The 12,565-nt window shown below is 59.6% G+C and overlaps 1 protein-coding gene across 1 annotated transcript in view; it reads left to right on the top strand.

The window, feature by feature from the left end:
* The first annotated feature begins 71 nt into the window (after window positions 1–71).
* MID2 (midline 2) overlaps window positions 72–12,565 on the top strand; it is a 64,978-nt gene continuing 52,484 nt past the window's right edge. The window contains exon 1 of the mRNA XM_042039941.1: window positions 72–146. The gene's annotated coding sequence lies outside the window, so the exon portion shown is untranslated. The remainder of the gene's footprint in view (window positions 147–12,565) is intronic.

The following is a 12,565-nucleotide window of genomic DNA, read 5'->3' as shown; positions in this document are numbered from 1 at the left end:
GGCGCGGTCTGCCGGTCTCGGCGAGTCGCGGGGACCGCCGGTACGTACCGGCACCGGGGCGGGCGGGGGCACCGGGGCGGGCCGGGCCGGGCCGGGCCGTGTCGTGTCGTGTCGTGTCGTGTCGTGGGGGCTCCCGCGGGCCGCCGGTAGGTACCAGCATCGGGGGGAATGCCGCGGCCCGCCGGTAGGTACCGGGGCGGGAAGAAGCACCGAGCCGGCCGCTCGGCGCGGCCCTTCCCGCGGGTTCGCAGCAAGTGCCGGGGCTGGGGGCTCCCGCCCCTCCCGGGAGCCGTTGCTGGCTCCCCCCGCTCCCAATCGCCTCCCCCGTTTGCGTCTGCCAGCCCGCCCCGGCACCTTCCGCCGCTTGGCGGGGAGAGCCGGGTGGCCTGTCCCCGCTCGGGGTTGCCCGCGGCCTTCCCGGTCCCTCGGGTCGCCGGGAGCCGTCCTGCTGGGGAGCGGCGGTGCGTTACGGGCGGAGTGGGTACGAACTCGCCGGCTCCCGGCTCCCTGCCCGCGGCTTTAGGGATCCCGCGCCCACCTCGCCGTTCCCCTCGCCGTTCCCCTCGCCGTTCCCCCTCGCCCCGGGTTTTACAGTGGAGAGTGTCGTATCCCTCCCGCCGCCCAGCCCTGTGCCCGCACTTCGGATCCCGGCGGTTCGTGGTGCCGGGCTGTCGTCGCTGCCGCAGAGCCGGTGCGGGGCCCGTGCTGCCCCTGGGCCCCCCCACGCCCCTTCCCCGAGCGCGGCTGGAATCTGATAAACTCCCGGGCCGTGAAGTTAAACAGCAGCGGGCTCCGTGGCCGCCGCTTCGGAAGCCGCAGGGGAGAGACACAGCCCCGTGCGGGGGGTCTGCCAGCGCTGCCCCCGGTGCCCCGGGGCCGGGAGACATTGCCGGGGTACTGCCCGCGCTTTCGGGTGTCACTGCTGAGCCGGCAGCGGAGTGTGTTCGCTTGCGCCGAGGATCTGTGGAGCTGCTGGAAAACGTGCCCGAGTGACACCTCTTCCTCGCGCTTTATTTTTGTGTTTTGCCTCAAAAAACATCCGAACCGCAGGTTTATTGCCCCTATGTGCACAGCTGGCAGGGCTAGAGCACAGCTGGCAAGGGCTGGAGTGGGGTGAAGGGCCGTTCTGCCCAGCGGTCTGCGGAGTTTCTGGAGAGGGCAGATGGCTCTGCTTGCTCCGTCATTCCCTCAAGTCCGGACACGCCGGCGTTAATGGCTCCTGCCCTTCCTGGCTGTCGCCCAGGTCTCCCCAGCCAGCCCGGAGGTTTCGGCTCAGCTTGTGTTGTCGGAAGGCGGCTTCAAGGAGACCGGCTCTGCCGGAGGAGCTGCCGCAGCCGGGTGGGAGCTGGCAGCCGAGCACAGGGCACTGTTGGCTCCCAGGTGGCAGAGGGGCTTCGTCGGGCAGCGTCTGGCAAACCCGGGAGGTGCCACCGACCTGTCGGCCTGCCTGCAGGGCATTGAGTGTGGGCCCGAGCTGCTCCTTGACCCTTCCGATGTGGTCAGCAGTGCCCTTCTCTCCTGTGCCCCCTGCTGCAGCAGCGTGTGGTGACCCTCGGTCAGTGCTGGGGGGCTGTGGTGGAGCTGCCTCCGCTCCCACGCGTGCCATGGGCTCTGTGCTGAGGTTGTTGCTGCTGCATTTCACCATCGAGGAGCAGACTCGAGGCTCCGTGCTTGGCTTGTGCCCCTGGCCAAGGGGTAATAAAAGGCACGGAGGGAGGGAAGGAGGGAGGCTGGCCCAGCAGCGGTGCTGGAATGCTCTCGCACTGAGGGGATGTTCCCTGAGGATGCTCCTGGGAAAAGACAGTTAAGTGCAGTAGGAATATGAGGAGGAAGGATGAATTGATGCCAACGACAGCAGCAGCTGTCTCGGTTAAGGCAGGTGCTTACAGAGCCCTGGGTGTGCCGGCTGCTGCGCTCAGAGCTGGGTCTGTGCCCTGCGCAGCCTTCCATGGCGGCTGGGAGGCTGTGCCCGTGCACAGCCTGCATCCTGCCTGGTTTGGAAATGCTGCTTTGCAAAAGAAATGGAGCTGCAGTGGGTGATAAATCCCTGCCTCGCACAGCGTGCACCCGCTGAGCTGCGCTGGCCTCCAAGGTACAGGCACGGCTCAGGGGCGTGTGTCGGTGTGTGGGCATGTGTGTGAGTGGGGTGAGATCGGCCCTGGGACTTATGAGATTGATAAATTACTTACTTTTAAAGCCAGGATTACGTTGTCTCCTGCTACATCCCCTCTAGGGATGGATAGGTGTTTCCAAACCCACACTGTGACTCTCCTGGGGTCTCTGTGGGTTTCTGAGCCGTCAGTCGAGGCTTTTGTAGTGGGGAGGGGGGTGTTGAGCCTTTTAGCCCTTGGGTCAGCCCCTGGCTTTAGGGGGTTGGTGCATCCTGAAGGCTGGTCACTGGAGAGACCATGGCTGTCCCATCAGAGATGCTGGAACCAGAACTGTCTCTGCAGGCTGCACAGCTGGTTCATTAAATGAAGATGATGGGCAGTGTGATTATTTTGCTCCTCTAGAAGGAGTTGCTGCTGCCGGTAACGAACACACCTTCTGTAACAAACCTGCCTTGCCTGCTCGAAACCCTTCTGAGGCTGGTGCTCCTCTCACTGGGGCGGGAGGGTCTGTGGCTGCTCCCCTGAGCTCCCTCCTGGGGAGGGGCAAAGCCCTGGGGAGGCTGGAGCCTGTGTTGCTGCTTTCCCTTGTTTTCAGTGTTCTTTGCCTGGAAAGCGAGTGTGTGTTGCAGCCTAATGAGTGCCTGGCTGTACCTTCATCTTGTGCGAACGAGCGGCCCCTCCGATTAGCGAGCACACACGTGGGGATGCTGCTGACCGGCCTCAAGCTGCTGCTTCCAACGCCATCGCTCGCTACTGTGGAGCCTGGATCCCAAAAATGCCAGGGCAAGGAGGTCAGCAGTGGCAGAATGGTGTGTCTGTGTGGCTCTGAAAGGCGCCTTGTGCTGTGCGAGGGCGGGGGGCTCCAGCGGCATGCAGGGAGCATCTCACCCCTCGGATCCTGGGTGCCTGCGTGTGTTCTTACACAGTGCTGCGAACTTCGGGTTGGACCTTGGTGCCAGCGGCCCCGGGACCTGCCTCTCATGCATGGGTGCAGGGAGGGGCACGGTGCTGAGCCCCGAGGTTGTGGCTGTGTCATCCTTGGGAGGACGTGGGGCAGAGCTAGGCACGCTGCAGCCCCGGCTTTTGGGGCGCCAGTGGTGGGGCCCTGCCAGCGTCGGCAGGATGTGGTGGCTTCAGTATCTGCCCTTCCCCTGTCTTCATCCCAGCCCCTTCCCAGGGAGCATGGCCGGTGGCAGAATTGCCCCTTTTGTGAGCTGCACTTTCTCAGGAAACAGCCGATTGTGCTTGCTGGCAGTCCATCCCTCTGCCTCCACTCTGGGCCCCTGCCCTGGGGCCAGGCGGGTCCTGTGGCCAGGGTGGGGACACCCTTGCCCTTGTTTACTGCTGTGGGGAAGGCAGCCCCCAGCCCCCAGTAATGCCCGTCAACACAGAGGGGAGAGAAGTGGGTAGCTGGCCCCCAGGACCACCCCAGTGTGGGGATGGGGCTGGGTGACAAAAATTGGGGTGTAGCCGGGGCTGGTGGGGGGGTCAGGCTGGACCACTTTTTATCTCCTTTTCATGCAGTCTCAGCTCGGTGGTGCCAGTCAGCCTCCATGCAGCTCACTGGTCCCCGTGTCACTGTGGGTTGGCTTCCTCCCCCAGCAAACAAACCTGGAGTGCCCTGGGTGCCAGGAGGGCAGGGGACATCTCTCTGCTGGGGGCGTTCCCTGTGTTTTGGTGCTGCTGTCATCCCTCTCATGGAATCATAGAATAGACTGAGTTGGAAGGGACACATCAGGAGCATTGAGTCCAATTCCTGGCCCTGGGCAGGACACCCCAAGGATCTCATCATCTGCCTGAAAGCATTGTCCAAGTGCTTTTTGAGCTCTGGCAGCCTTGGGGCCGTGACCACTTCCCTGAGGGGCCTGTCCAGTGTTCAGCCACCTGCTGGGTGAAAAAACATTTCCTGATGTTCAACCTAAATATCATGTCCCTGTCCCCGTTTCCCTCCCCCGACATGATGTCCCTTTCTGTGTGCGTTTGCTCATAGGGGATGTGGGCTGTCCCAAATGTCCCCTGGTGCTACACCAGTGGCTGCTCCCAGAGCCCAGGACTGGGGAGGGGACGCTGCACCACTGAGGTGCCATCATGTCCCCCATTGCCCAGGTGTGTGGGGAAGCCCGGTGTGCTCTGTGTCTGCCCCCACCTCAGCCAGGGCTGCCCTGGCATGGTCCAGGAGCATTTTGGACTGTGCTGAACTGGGGGAGTCTCTTAAATCAAAGTGGAAAAGGCTTTTGGTGATTCTGATTCTGTTTACTGTTGAAGCTGTGCTGGCTGGGAGGTCCCAGTAAGGAGCTGCTGCAGGAGCCCAACACCGCCGCCAGGTCTTCCCGGCTGGGTGGTGGCATCTGGTTTGCTTCCTTTGGGGCATTTCCCGTGGGATTTCCGCTCTTGGACAGGAAAAGGGTGTGGATGGGATCCAGTTGGAATGGAATCTCAGCCAGAGCGGCTTGTGAATGAATGGGGACGCTGCTGTCACTGTGTGGGTTAAACTGCTTCTGAGTTTTTTGCTCTCAAAAGACTAGAGTGACTGAAGGGAAGTGGGGGAGAGGGAGGGGAGAGTTGTGTGGGGTTTTTGTTTGTTTGGGAGAGTTGGAGTTTTTGATTTTTCTGGGATTTTTTTATGGATGTTGCAGTTGGATGCTGCAAGCTCTCAGGTCTCAGAACTGTGTATTTTATAGGTCTCACTGTCTGGAGACTCTGCTAGAGGGGGAGAAGGAAAACCCAGAGGCTTGTGAAAAAGCAGTGTGAGAAATAAACGAAAACTTGCTGCATCACTGAGACTCTGAGGGCAGATGCAAGGGATGTGTGTTGCAGCCGTGCAGGAACACGTACAGCAGCTCCATGTGTCAGTTGCGTTGGGGTCCCCCAGCTTCACACACTTTCCGTGGGATTCAAAATGAAAGGGCTCCATGCCTCTGCGGAATGTCATTATTGTTGTTTATAACTGAGATTCGTGTCTAAGAGGGAAATGAACTGCTCAGTCTGCTTGCCTATTGCTCGTTCTGCAGATGCAGGAACTACACCACGTTGGGATAATGGCCTAGAAATTAAATTTTGCTTTAATACACAAACTCAATTTTGAGTTGGTTGACTGAAGGGGAAAAAATTACATTGAGGCAGGAGGCAGAGGCCTGGCTGGAGCAGGGTTCAGGCCCAGGGCAGTTGGTGTTATGTGGAGAAGATCTGTGGGGGCACAGGGGAGGTGGGGATGTGCCCGCTCTCCAAGGTGCAGCCCGCAGCATCCCCTGGCAGCACAGCAGCCATACTGAGGAGTAAATTAGCTTTCTTTTTCAAAGAGACACAGAGCAGCTTAAATGCATTTCGTGGGTGGCCCTCAAAGAACCCCACAAACCTCGTTGTGTAACAGGACTAAGTGCAGTGAGGCAGGGAAGGGTGGTCTCAAGGATGCTCAAGAACCCAGAGCAGGGGTGAGCTGGGGCGGTAGCAGTGGCCTTTGAGCTCGTGGTATGGGGCTGTAGGCAGCTGCTCTCGTTCACTGCCCCCTGCGCCTCCTGGGGGTGAGGAATTTTGGGGGGTTTTGAGCTGCAGAGTGACCTGGCTCAACACTTCTTTAAGGAGCAGGCTGGGGTTTTGGCTGGATGCTGTACTGGCTCAGGCTGCTACCCGCCCTGTCGTGCTGATGCTGAGCCCCAGTGTGACACTGTGATGGTGGCACTGCTGGCTGTGTGCTTGTGCTGCCTGGGGTGTCCAAGGTTCTGGGGTATGTGGGAGCTGCTCTCTGGGTTCTTTCTCAGCAGTTTCTCTTGATCGCTGGCTGGAGGCAGATGGTTTGGGAATGAGGCACATGAGGGTGGCAGGGGTCTGCAGTCTCCATGCAGTGGGGAAAGAAGAGACACAGGAGCTTCACATCCCTCCTGCAAGTCCTCCAGAGCCCCAGCACTGTGCCTGCTTCCCATGCAAGAGAGCAGATGTGGATCCAGGCTTTGGAAGTCCCGCACGAGGGGTTTTACCCTGGTGGGACAGCCAGGAGTAGCCAGGGCTGCTGGTGATTGCTGCCCTGGTACTGGTGGATTTGGACGAGGTGTGTGCATCTTCTATTCTTACCTCCTTGCATCTGGCTGAGATCTCATGGGAGAAAATGTGGGGTGTTTAAAGTGTGAGATTGGTGAAATGCTGCCTGGAGAGGCTTTGGAGTCTCAGTCTATGGAGGTATTTGGAACCCAGCAGGTCACGGTCCTGGGCAGCTGGCTCCAGGTGAGCCCCATCCCCAGAGCCCGCTGTGGACCCCAGTGAATTCTCACCCAGGAGCACGGTGTGCTAGCGCAGTGCCATGCTCCCTGGGTGCAGCAGGCATCCCACAGCTCTGGCCTGCTGCAGAAACACACTGGCTCAGGCCATGTAATGGCATTTTGTTTATCTTAAGCAGCTGATGTTGCAGCCGGCACAGGGGAGCCGTGGGGAGCACGTCCCCGGAGCAGCCTCTGCGCACGTCGGCGTCTCCCGAGCCCGGCTGGAACCCTGGCAGCGCTGTGTTGCCTGGGGTTCTCTCTCCCCCCCTCGCTGCCCTGCAGCACTGCTGGCGCTCCTGGCGCTGAATGCTGAGTGCAGGGGCTGGAGCACCAAGCCAGGATCCCGGCCGGCTCAGAAACTCCACTGGGACCCGGCCTTGTGCTCTCTGCCGGTGTCTCTCACTGCCTGTGTTGTTTTCCCCTCTCAGAAACATGCTTTAAGGTTTTTTTTTAGCTTGAAGGTTTTTCCCTGGCTGCAGTGGCTCCTGCTCTGCTCCCTGGTGCTGGCAGCGTTTGTGTGCCTGCAGGAAGGAGAACAGGATGGGGTTTGTCTGGCAGAAGAGTGGTGAGTGCTGAGCTGCGTGACTTGGTGAGGAGCAACCCTCCAGAGTCTTCTTCCTTGTCACGTTCCTTCTCCTCTGTGGCTGATGGGGGGATGTGTCCTCTGGGATCCCCACAGCCATGCCTGGCATTCTCCAGGATCCCCGCTTCTCTGTGCTTTGCCTCTCCGGTTTGCTTTTCTCCTGGGAATTCTCAGGTTTCTCCCTGATGAGGGCTGGCCTCTCCCAGGAACAGTCTCCTTGTTTTTATCCTCTGTGATTTTTCTTCTTGGCCCCCAAATCCAGATCGGATCCTTCCTGGCCTCCTTGCTCTCCCAGCATTTGGGCTGCCTTGTGCCAGCTGTGAGAGCCTGCAGATAGTGCGAAACTGAATTTCTGGGAAGGACATTGCTCTGGTCAGCAGCTCCGTTGTATTGGGAAAGGAGGAGCCCAGCTTCTGGCTGGCATCAGAGGAGGCTATAGGGGTGCTGGTGCTGTCACCTCCCTGTCCTGTCTCCACGTGACATGTTTGTGGTTTTCTGGCATTTAATCTTTGAGCCTTTTTCCATCACTTTCATCTGATTCCTGAAGTCGTTTAGCTGCTTCATCTTATGAATAATCATCGCAGCATTACAGCTGTGCCCCTGCACGTTGGGAAGTGACTCAGATGCTCTGCGGGGTCACTCAGCGGTGGCAGGGTGACCAGTGTCACGGAGGGAGGTGCCACAGGGCTGGGGACTCCTCACAGCCCCTTGGCCATGCCAGGGCCACCATGGGACCAGACCCAGCTCTGGCACTGGCCTGGTGTCCTTGCTGCATGTGGGGGTGACAGTGGGCAGGAGAGGGGCCTTGGAAAGCTGCTCAGTGCTCCAGCACTTGGATGAGGGAGACCATGGGCCTGCCAGACTGAATGTATATCTGTATATATAATGCTATTCTTTTTTTAAACTCTTTTGCCCCTGTCAGTACTTTCCCCAGGTTCTGGCCACTGTTGTGGTCAGTCCCAGAGTGACCCTGCAGAGTGCTATGCTCCCACCAGCACCCCAGGAATTTGTGTGCACTTGTCATTCTTCAGCAGCTGTGAGCTGTGCCTCTGTCCCTGGAGCCGCAGCGGTGTCCCACAGGGAACCAGCAGTGTCAGATGCTCTAGGAGGCAAAGGCACCTTGGTGTGTCAAACCCCAGCGAGGTTCTGGCATCATCTGTGATTGTGACAAATGCGAAATTCGGAACGTTTTTGGTTCCGTTCAGATCATTAAAGAACTCGTCAGTGCATGAGAGCAGGTATTGTCTGTGCCGTGCCTCTTGTCGTGCCTCTTGTCGCCAGAAGCCTCTGCCTCCCTCCGGCAGCCCACAGGGAGGGAGCGGGATGGCAGGAGGAAATTACCTTTGTAGTTACCTGCTTTGTCTCCTGAATTGCAGCTGAGCAGAGCTGAAAGGGATGGCAGGCAGATCCGCAGCTCCTGCGCGCTGCCAAAATTACCTTGGCTGCCCCTCAGAGCTGGGAGGAGAACTTTGGAGAGATGCAGCGTGGTGGGGCTGGCCAGGAACAGGGGTGATGGAGGCAACCAGCACGGTCCAGGTCCTCCAGGAACTGGGTGGGGACGGTGGACTTTTGTTTGGTGTGCTCTGGGGTGCAGCCTGTGCAGGGTTCAGGGTTGTTCCCTGGTCCATTGCCACAGGCTGATCCATGGGGTGCTGGGGTGAGCTGCATGGTTCTTCCCTGGCTGTGTGAGCTCTGGACCTGCCATCAGCAGTTAATCCCCATCCTGGCATGAGCCATGGGAATCCATGTCCTGCACTGGAACGGCTGTGCTGGTGTCCTTGGCTCAGGAAACCCCTCCTGGGTGGCTGGGGAGGGAGCTTGGGGCTGATCCCAGAGGATGCAGTGTGGTACTGCTGGTGGAGCATCCTTTGATGTGCTTCGTAAGGTGTGAAGGACACCGCTGTGGGTGTTGGTGGCATTCAGAGCAGAGCATGGGACATGGGGACCGGCAGTGGCTCTGCCTGTCCCTTCTGTGTGCTGGAGCCTCCTCCTCTCTCTCTAGCGATGCAGCCCCTTGGCAGGGGATATTGCGGGGGGAGGCTGAGTCAAGGGGAATTGGTGCCTTTTTGTTCATAAATGTATTTTATTTTGAGATGAAGGGCAGAAGTGCTCCTGTGCAGCAGTGGTGTGGGTGGGGAGGCCTTCCCAAAGAGATGCTAATGGTTTTGAGTCACCTCAGGGCGCGGGAGCATTTTGTCCTGAAAGGCTTTAAATGACCTGTGTAATGCGCTGGAAAAGTGTCCGGGGAGCACTCTGTCACTCCCTCTGTCACTCCGCAGTACGGGAGGAGGACTGGGAAATCTGGCTGGTCCACGGAGCACTCCCAAGGGACTGGGGTAGGAAAAAGGATTAAGAATTGCTGTGATTTGAAAACAAGCCCTAGTTGGGCCTTCTCTGGAATGAAGAGGAGGTAACTGTAGGAACAGCAATGTGGCATCCTCAGGCTGGCTGCGGAGGGAGGCGTGGGGGTCCCGTCCCTGTGGCGCGTGGGGTGCAGCCGTGCGGGAGCTCTCCGCAGTTTGCCCGTGGCTGATCCAGAACAGCGCTGGCATCGCCGGCTGTGCCGTGCTGCAAAGGAGGCACGGCTGGGGCACGGGCGCAAGCTCCATCTCCAAACCTCCTGTGCTGGGACCCCCTCGGCCAGCTTGAGCTGGGCTGGCTCTGGGAAAAACGTGTCTCCAAGACTTGTCCTCTTGTGCCTGGAAGCCTGGAATGGTGAAGCCCCAGGCTGCACCCTCGGCAGCGGCAGCTCCCCTCATTTTAAATGATTTATCTCTTTTAGGTGGCCCAGTTACACCTGTCTGAGTGCCTCTTTCTGAGCATTTTGGGGGGTGGGGGGAGGAGGGTGTAAAAGTCCAAAATATCTGCATTGTTTCTGCACTGGGCATTAACACTAATTATCCCCCCATTGTCTCCAGTTCCTGCAGGAAGTCTTGTTTATCCTTCCAGCCTCCCAGGAATGCAGCCCAAGGAGCTGTGCAGATATATTTAACCTTGCACAGAGCAGCACAATGGCCCTTGGGTTTCCCGGCTCTGTGGTATCTGTCGGAAGTGCAGCCGATCTGTCGTTTTGGGGTGGGGAGGTTGGCGAGGGCGCCGGGTCGGGACAGCGACAGGGCTCCGGGCTGCCTGCACAGCCTCCATCCGCAGCGCGAGGCCGGGATCTGCCGGGGGTCGGAGCTGCTTCTGTCCTGCTGCTGCACTGAGCAGCAAAAAGGGACTGAAACGGTGGCATGGGCAGCGTGTGTTCTCCTGGGCTGGGGGCTGGCGTGGTGCCGGGGCACGTGTGCTCCTCGGAGCTCCATCAGGACACACAGCAGCCCTGAGCCAGCAGGGATGTGACAGAGCCTTTGGTTCCGACAGCAGCTCCCTTCCCCTCCAGAGCCGTTCTTGCTCCCTTGGCCTCATTCAGTTTTGTCCCTTCCCTCCTTTTGTCCCTGACCCAGCGTGGGTCAGGTGGTGCAGAGGGGCAGTGCCCGGAGCCGGTCGGGAGGCACAGTGGGGGGATGCCCCTCTCGGGCTCTGTGCCTTCGCTGGGGTGGGATTGTGCCGTGCAGGGGGAGCCCCCCTTCTTTGATTGAGGTTCTGTTGTTATTCCATCTCCCAGAAACACATCCCTGCAGCAGAGCTTTGACCTTTGCATGGCTGGAGGGGTCCTGGGGAGCACTGGTGAGGGGCCAGCTCCTTGCTGGGATGCACTGGCCCCTCGCTGTGTCATGCTCACGTGGCAGCAGCACGGGTACCTTCCCAGGTGTGGGTCCGTGTGCCCCGGCTGTTTCCCATGGTGGGCTTTGCCATGACCCCAACCTTGCCTTCGCTGTGGTCATGTCTCTGCACTTCTTTGAACTCCTCTCCTCTGTGGGTGAGTAGTGGCAGTGTCCTGCGCTGGGGCTCGGTGTCCTGGAGGAAGCACTGGAGTGGGGATAACCCTGGTGTGCCTCGTGGGGTGCAGGCCCTGAAGGATGCCAGTCCCCTGGTATGGCACTGGGGCTGTGAGCGCCGGAGCCAGCTGCTGCTGCTCCAGCCTCTGGAGAGACCGAGGGGTTTGCCTTGCAGTATGCTCCTCCTCATCAGGACCGATCTCTGTGCAGAGCTGGATGATCTCCGCAGCATCCATCTGGGGGATCAGAGCTGTGAGGTCTGGAGCCCAAAGGTTATTCCAAAGCACCAGCTGCCGCTGCAGCCATGCCCTCCCTCATCCTTGCTGGGCCTGGGGCTGCTGGCTGTGGTGGGATGAGTCTGGGCTGGAGCTGCACTGCAGGCGGTGGCTGAGGAAGAGGGGAAGGATGCGGAGCCACAGGGTGCGCCTGGAGAAGGGCTCAGATCAAAAGACTGCTGTCATGTGTGGTCTGGCAGGAGCCAGCTGGGAGCAGGGCTGCTTTCAGGAGCTGCTGGTGCAGACATGAGTGCTGGGTCTGCTCGCCTGCCATATAGCATCAGCTGGAGAGCACAGAGCTGCAGAAGAGGTAAGGGAGGGGAGGGGTGGTGAGACCTGGAGCAGTGGAGTCCTGTGGTGAGACCTGGAGCAGTGGAGTCCTGTGGCAGGAGGGGAGGGACGATTTGCAGGGGATGGCAGGGCTGCCAGGGCTCTGTGAGTGCTGGATGTGCCAGTTTGGTGGCGTGCCCAGTCCCCAGCTGCTTTTCTCAGGCTGGAAGGGGGTCACTCACATCTGCAATGGCCTTGGGAAGGTGGGACTGCTCCCACTAAAGCCAGTGCCTGCAGCTGTCCCTGGCAGTGCTGCGGCCCCCCCTCCCAGCCCTCAGCATCGCTGTGACCCCCCAGCTTCAGCCAAGGTTTCAGCCTCCGAGCTGTGGTGGCAGCTGCTGGCAGAGGGACTGTGGGTTTGGGCATTGCAGGGGGAGTGGGATGGATGGACGGGCAGACGGGCTGACGTATGCAGTGTGTGGGGAAGAGGGTTGCCATGGGCTGTGACCTGCCAGAGGCTGAGCCTGGCTGCTGCAGCCCCAGGTTTCATGGATTGGGGAGGGAAGTGCTGGGGACCCTGGGGAGCTGCTGTCTTCCCCTGGAACTGGAAGCAGCTGTGCTGTGCTCCAGGGACCTGCCACATCGGAGGGGCTGGAGAGGTGCCCTGGGCTGGAGAGGTGCCCTGGGCCTTTTGTGTCCTGTCAGCTCTCAGGCCACTGACGGAGAGGGCAGGGGAAGGTTCCTGTTCGGTGCACCGTTGCTGCCTGGGGCATCTTCAAGCCCCTCCAGCTGATGAGGAATCCTCATGGCATGATTCCTGTTGTATGGCTGCAGGAGCCAGGGAGCAAACTGCAGGGAATCCCTTCCTGATCCACCCTGCAGCTCAAGGGCTCCAAACGCCACATCCCCTGGGAGTCCTTGGTGGACACATGCTGTGCTGAGGTCCTCTGGGAGCACTCCAGGAGCTGTCACCTCCCTGGGCACTGTTTGTAGAAAACAGGCAAAATCTTCCCTTGTACCAGGATATCACTGGAGATCAAACAGAGTTTCTTTCTTTGGTGCTTGCCTCTCTGACATCATGGAGGTGAATGAGGTGGAGACCTTGTAGGCTTTAGCCTGCAGGAAACCCAAGCTCCTGGAGCTGCTGCTGCTCCCTGGTCAAGATCTCCATGAAATCCCGATAATGTGCTGC

This window comes from Corvus kubaryi, unplaced genomic scaffold, assembly GCF_017639235.1.
Source record: "Corvus kubaryi isolate FWS band 111438036 unplaced genomic scaffold, C.kubaryi_AGA036_p1.0 37395, whole genome shotgun sequence".
Taxonomy (NCBI): domain Eukaryota; kingdom Metazoa; phylum Chordata; class Aves; order Passeriformes; family Corvidae; genus Corvus; species Corvus kubaryi.
This window is presented reverse-complemented; position numbering and strand designations above follow the sequence as displayed.